Here is a 7,424-nt window from a genome sequence, read left to right on the forward strand (position 1 = left end):
CCCTCATTCTCCTACGCTCCAGGGAATAAAGTCCTAACCTATTCAACCTTTCTCTGTAACTCAGTTTCTCAAGTCCTGGCAACATCCTTGTAAACCTTCTCTGCACTCTTTCAATCTTATTAATATCCTTCCTGTAATTCGGTGACCAAAACTGCACACAATACTCCAAATTCGACCTCACCAATGCCTTATACAACCTCACCATAACATTCCAACTCTTATACTCAATACTTTGATTTATAAAGGCCAATGTACCAAAAGCTCTCTTTACTACCCTATCTACCTGTGACACCACTTTTAGGGAATTTTATATCTGAATTCCCAGATCCCTCTGTTCTACTACACTCCTCAGTGTCCTACCATTTACCTTGTATGTTCTACCTTGGTTTTTCCTTCCAAAGTGCAATACCTCACACTTGTCTGTATTAAGCTCCATCTACCATTTTTCAGCCCATTTTTCCAGCTGGTCCAGATCCCTCTGCAAGCTTTGAAAACTTCTCTCACTGTCCACTACAACTCCAATCTTTGTATCATCAGCAAATTTGCTGATCCAATTTACCACATTATCATCCAGATCATTGATATAGATGACAAATAACAATGGACCCAGCACTGATCCCCGTGGCACACCCCTAGTCACAGGCCTCCACTCAGAGAAGCAATCCTCCACTACCACTCTCTGACTTCTCCCATTAAGCCAAAGTCTTATCCAATTTACTACCTCACCATGTATACCTAGTGACTGAATCTTCCTAACTGACCTCCCATGTGGGACCTTGTCAAGGGGCTTACTGAAGTCCATGTAGACAACATCCACTGCCTTCCCTTCATCCACCTTCCTGGTAACCTCCTCAAAAAAACTCTAATAGATTTGTTAAACATGACCTACCACGCACAAAGCTGCGTTGACTCTCCCTAATAAGTCCCTGTCTATTTAAATAATTGTAGATCCTATCTCTTGGTACTCCTTCCAATAATTTACCTACTACCTACAGTAAGTCAAACTTACTGGCCTATAATTTCCCAGATTCCTTTTAGAGCATTGTGGCAAAACTGCTTCCCTTAGCCTAGAAGCAAGTTGTGACTTAGTTTTGTTCACACCTTTGCTCATAGCAGGTGATGTAGCATGTAGTATTCCCAAATACTGTCTTTCCTCACCTTTCAATAAAATAAATGATGTCAATGAAAGTAATTTTATGGTTGTGCCTTTCTTGCAGTTCACAGACCACTGTTCTCCATTTATCCCTAAGCACATAGGGCAATTTCTTTACAACAATCGAGATATTGGCAGACATGTCCAGCTCGTGTATGCACCGCCCTTCTCCCATGGCATTACAACAGCCTCTAAGAAATAGCCCATAGTCTTGAAGAGCTTTCACACCTTCAGATTTGATAGGTGCCTAAGAAAGATGCTTTTGCATTTAGGCTATGAATTTTTCTGCTCTTCACAGAAATGTTCCTGTAGTAAAACCTTGGCCTTTAGATATCCTTCCTTAGGGTCAACCTGCTGGTAACTTCTGACAAGCTTTCTCGGATGACCTTGAGTATACTGGTCAAGGGAAACGAGGCAGCTAAATTAGCTTCTATTTTAATGTGTGCAGAGGAGATATTAAATATAGAAAACACTGATTGCAGCAGAACTTGGAGCTTGGACATATGATGCACTGTCACTCGGGTTCACATCATCCTGTGAGCCCTCCACTTTTTGCGTGGTCAAAACATGCCTTGGAATGTGAAAAACATTTTCACTTGTTTCAACAACATGACCTTCAACAGCATGTGTTTGTTCAGCCATTGTTCAGCATCCCCTACACTACAATATCTACAAAACTTGCAGCTTTTTTTTTACTTTGCTCTGGCTCTGGAAGTAAGAACAACATGTGATGTTGCTCAGCAACAGCTTCACAGAGACCATTCAAGCTTTTAAGATAAGACTGCACGTAAAACATTTTCCATATCTCCCATAAATCCTTAATTTATGGTATTAAACCTTTAATTTACCTCACATTTTTCTTATATTCCTTTTGAAAACTTTTGATTCTATTCGCTAAAGCTTTTGCAGTAAGTTTAATTTCTCCGCACCGACAACATTCCAATTCAATAAATGTAGTCAACAGGCAATCCATGCATATACACTGCTTAAACCAGATCAAACAAACAGCATTCAATTCAAATGAGAGATAATCTTACTGAAACATATAAATCAATTTATATAATCTAGATCAAATATCTGGATGATAATGTGGTCAACCGAATCAGCAAATTTGCGGATGACACCAATCTTTGTGGTCATGACAGTCCAGAAGAGACTCAAGATGTGGACCTGCTGAAAAACTGGGCTGAAAAATGGCAGATGGAATTTAATGCAGACAAGTGTGAAATGTTGCACTTTGGGAGGACCACCCAGGATAGGTCTTACACAGTGAACGATAGGACACTGAGGAGTGTGGTAGAACAACGAGATCTGGGAATACAGGTCCATAATTTCTTGAAAGTGGCATCACAGGTAGAGAGGGTTGTAAAGAAAGCTTTTGGCACGTTAGCCTTCATAAATCAAAGTACTGAGTACAGGAACATGAGAAAATCTACAGATTCTGGAAATCCAAAGCAGCACACATAAAATGCTGGAGGGATCAGAATCAGAATCAAGCTTACTATCACCAGAATGTGACGTGAAATTTGTTTAGTTAGCAGCAGCAGCAGTTCAATGCAATACGTAATATAGAAGAAAAAAATAAATAAATAGATTACAGTGAATAGATTAAAAGTCGTGCAAAAGCAGAAATAGTATATATTAAAAAAGCGAGGTAATGTTCACAGCCAGGCCAGCAGCCGTGCCTGCCTTTTTGTCGGCTGTGTGGAACAGTCCATGTTCCAGGCATACACTGGCATTGCTCCCCAACTCTTCCTATGTGACATCATTGGGACCACTTCATGCACCTATACTGAGCTCGACAATTTCATCAATTTCACCTCCAACTTCCACTCTGCCCTCAAATTGACTTGTTCCTTTTCTGACACCTCGCTCCCCTTTCTCGATATCTCTCTCTCCATCTCCAGAAACAGTCTACTTAATGATATATTTTATAAACCCACCGACTCTCACAGCTACCTAGACAATACCTCTTCCCACCTTGACACTTGTAAAAATGCCATTCCATTTTCTTCATTCTTCCTTCTTCGCAGCATCTGCTGTCAGGATGAGGCTTTTCATTTCAGAACAACTGAGATGTCCTTTTTCTTCAAAGAAAAGGACTTCCCTTCATCCACCATCAACATTGACCTCACCTGCATCTCTTCCATTTTGCACACATCTACTCTCACCCCATCCCCCTGCCACCCCTCCGGGGATAGGTTTCCTCTTGTCCTCACCTACCACCCCACTAGCCTCCATGTCTAGCATATGATTCTTTGTAACCTCCGCCATCACCAACTGGTTCTCATCACCAAGCACACCTTTCCCTCACCTCCACCTTTCACTCCTTACGTGACTCCCTTCTCCATTTGTCCCTCTCCACTGATCTCTCTCCCGGCACTTACCCTTGCAAGCGGAACAAGTGCTACACCTACCCCTACACCTCCTCCCTCACCACCATTCAGAGCCCCAAACAGTCCTTCCAGGTGAGGCAACACTTCACCTGTGAGTCTGTTGGGGTCATCGACTGTATCTGGTGCTCCCGGTGTGGCCTCCTGTATATTGGTGAGACCTGGCATAGATTGGGAGACCACTTCACCAAGCACCTTTGCTCTGCCTGCCAGAAAAAGCAGTGGCTACGCATTTCAATTCCACTTTCCATTCCCATTCCGATGTGTCAGTCCATGGCCTCCTCTACTGCCACGATGAGGCCACAATCAGGTTGGAAGAGCAACACTTTTTATTCGGTCTGGATAGCCCCCAACCTGATGACATGAACATTGATTTCTCAAACTTATAGTAAATGTGCCCCCCCCCCCAATTCCTCTCATTCACCATTCCCCATTCCTGTTTCTTACTCTTAACTAATCCCCTTACCTGCCAATCACCTCCTTCTGGTGCTCCTCCCCCTCTCCCTTTCTTCCATGGTATTCTGCCCTCTCCTATCAGGTTCCCCCTTCTCCAGACCTTTATCTCTTTCACCAATCATCTTCCCAGCTCTTTACTTCACCCCTCCTCCTCTCCCGGTTTCACCTATCACCTGCCATCTTGTACTTCTTCCTCCCCTCTTCACCCCCACCTTCTTATTCTGACTTCTCCTCTTCCTTTCCAGTCCTGATGAAGGGTCTCAGCCCAAAATGTTGACTGTACTCTTTTCCATAAATGCTGCCTGGCCTGCTGAGTTCCTCCAGAATTTTGTGTGTGGTGCTATCGAGTGTAAGAAATGGGATGTTATTTTGAAGTTGTATAAGACATTGGTGAGACCTGCTTTGGAATACTGTGGGCAGTTTTGGTCACCTACCTACAGGAAAGATGTAAACAAGTTTGAAAGAGTACAGAGAATATTTACAGGGATGTTGCCGGGACTTGAGGACCTGAGTTATGAGGAAAGATTGAATAGGCGAAGACTTTATTTCTTTGAACATAGAAGATTGAGGGGAGATTTGATAGAGGTATAAAAATGATAAGGGGTATAGATAGGGTAAATGCAAGCAGACTTTTTCCATTGAGGTTGGGTGGGACTACAACTAGAGGTCATGGGTTAAGAATGAAAGGTGAAAAGTTTAAGGAGAGCATGAGGGGAAACTTCTTCATTCAGAGTGTTGTGTGAGTGTGGAATGAACTGCCAGCATAAGTGGTGGATGTGGGGTCAATTTCCACATTTAAGAGAAATTTGGATAGGTAAGTGGAAGCGAGGGCTATGGCCCAGGTGCAGATTGATGGGACCTGGCATATTAATGATTTGGCATGGTCTAGATGAACCGAAAGGCCTTCTTCTGTGCTGTAGTGTTCTATGACTCTATAGAATCCTAAAGAAGCATGATAGTGTAGACATTGATATGTTTTCATTAGTAGGTATTACTCAAACAAGGGGGGCAATATAAACAAGAGGGAAATCATTTAAAACTGAAGTGCACACAAATTTCTTCTTGCAGGGGGCAGTGAATCTCTGGAGGGTAGATACATGTTTAAAGCTTGGGGATTTGTGGGTTGTATGTAATTGGCACTGAAGGGGTTGAAGCTTCCTAGGGCAGATTATCTATCTTATCATAATGAATAACAGGGCAGACTCTTTTCCTGCTCCTATTTCCTCATGAGCCCTTGTATCCAGTTTGAACTAAGCCCCAGGAGTGCAAATCCCATATCCAATTCACTGCATTGCCCAACTGTCATGTATAAGATTTCTGTAAAGTAGTCAGCAACTTGTGGGTCCCACATCATTTTGCAGCAAACTCATTTCTTTGCCAAGAATGCATAAGTTAAAAGCTGCTCTTCGGGGCAGAGTGATTTAAAAATGGAAGGAAAGGAAGAGCTTTCCACTAAATTTTGGGAGGAACCATCACTGAGACTGGCAACTCCAATGTAAATATTGACAGTCTACATTCAATAATGAAGGCTCTGCTGAATTCAACAAGGAATCATTTCTGTATCTATTTAAACACACCTTAAGGCAGTCTTCACAGTTTAATGATCTGAGTGGGAAGTAAATGTATTAAATAGATTCAACTGGTAGAGCAGGGATTTTCATTATCTTATTAAACCTGACCAGTTGACAAATTAATCTTGAACGGTTTACAACAACAGTCCATAATTAAAGGTCAGTTAGTCCTAGTGCCAAATATTGATTTTTTTTTTAGTTCCTAACTACTGGAACTAAATTTCTTTTTTCAAGTACTTTGTTTTCTTCATGAAGTGAACAACACATATGATTCAAATATTCTCAATAGGAAAGCAGAAATTTAACTACTTTGTCTCACCGAATCTGTAGGCTCCTATTTTCGTGAGTTCAGTTATACTGTTGACTAGTTTGTTCACCTCTTGGTATTCGAGAAGTATTTTAACTGATTCAGTAATGTGCTGGCACAGGGTGAATTTGATGCTATGTAGTCAAGATTGGGGAGTTTTTAAAACATTAATTTTCAGGATCCTCATGTTATGGGCAAGGCTACCATTTATTGGCCACCCCTATTTTTCCTCCAGAAGGTAGTGATGAGTACTGCATCCTCCCCATGAAGCTGCTCCCTCAGTTTCATTGGGCAGGGAATTCCAGGCTTTAGGGAATGCCAGGAATACCAGCAACAATGAACGCCTGGTGGGACCTAGGTCTCAATACCTCCTTGTGCAACAGGATCCTTGATTTCCTCACTTGTAGACCTCAGTCAGTTCAGATTGGCATCAACATCTCCTCCACAATCATCATCATCACAGATGGCCAGGATGTTGTTGCCTGGCACATGTAAAGTAGGAAACTCACCAGTGAGTTTGTGCACAGTATGGTGGGTGAAAGGTTACAGATACTGGCCAGAACACTGCACTTATGTATTATTTTGAAATAATGGTATGGTTTTTTTTTCACATTCAATAATGAAAGGAGGCAGGGCCTTGATTTACTGTCTCGTCTAAAACACTGTGCAGCACTCTCTGGCTTGTTAACTAGACTTTGTACTGAAGTTGCTGAACCTTGCTAAGAGTGGCACCAAGTGAACCAGGACTGTATACTTGACATACCTGATAAAGGAAAGTATCCCATGTGCCTTTATATTTACCATCTTATTTACCTGCCCTAATAATTTCAGGGGTTTGTGGAGATACACTTCAAGGGCTCTATATTTTTCCATACATGGCAGCACCTGTGTATTTATTGCATGTTCTGCAGCCACATTTGCCCACTCAAAATGCATTACTTCACATTTTTATGAACTAAACTTTTCTACCCACCTGACAAGTGCATTGATACCTTCTTGTAATCTTCAGCTTTCTTTCCCAATATCAACCCCTCTGCCACATTTTTACCCTCTGCGGACTTCATGGCTCTTGTAGTTAAGTTTAAATCATCAATATATGCCACGAGAATCAAAGGCCTGAGCGCCAACCTTATGGAACCTCAGTGCCAACAGCCCTTCAGCCACTTAAGTACCTACTGGCATGATCCTTTGCTTTCTGGCACTGAGCCAACTTTGGATCCAACTTGTCATTTCCCTTGGATCCCATTAACTTTCACTGCCCAGCCTGCTGAGTCTACGAAGAATTTGTCAACGGCCTTACTAAAAAAAATGTTGATTATATCACATATACTATACCCTTTGATTCTCCTTATTCCCTAAAAAGTTAATTTATTAATCAAACATGACACACTGTCTGCACTTCATTAATCTTTCCAATTGAGGATAATTTACACTGTCCCTCAGAATAATTCCAATAATTAGACCGCTGTCAAGGTTGGGCTGAAATTCTCCCTTTTTACACAGCCATTCAATAACGTTGGCCAAAGCAGCAAGTAATTGAGCGC

This window comes from Hypanus sabinus, chromosome X1 (genome assembly GCF_030144855.1).
Source record: "Hypanus sabinus isolate sHypSab1 chromosome X1, sHypSab1.hap1, whole genome shotgun sequence".
In the NCBI taxonomy this organism is placed as follows: Eukaryota; Metazoa; Chordata; class Chondrichthyes; order Myliobatiformes; family Dasyatidae; genus Hypanus; species Hypanus sabinus.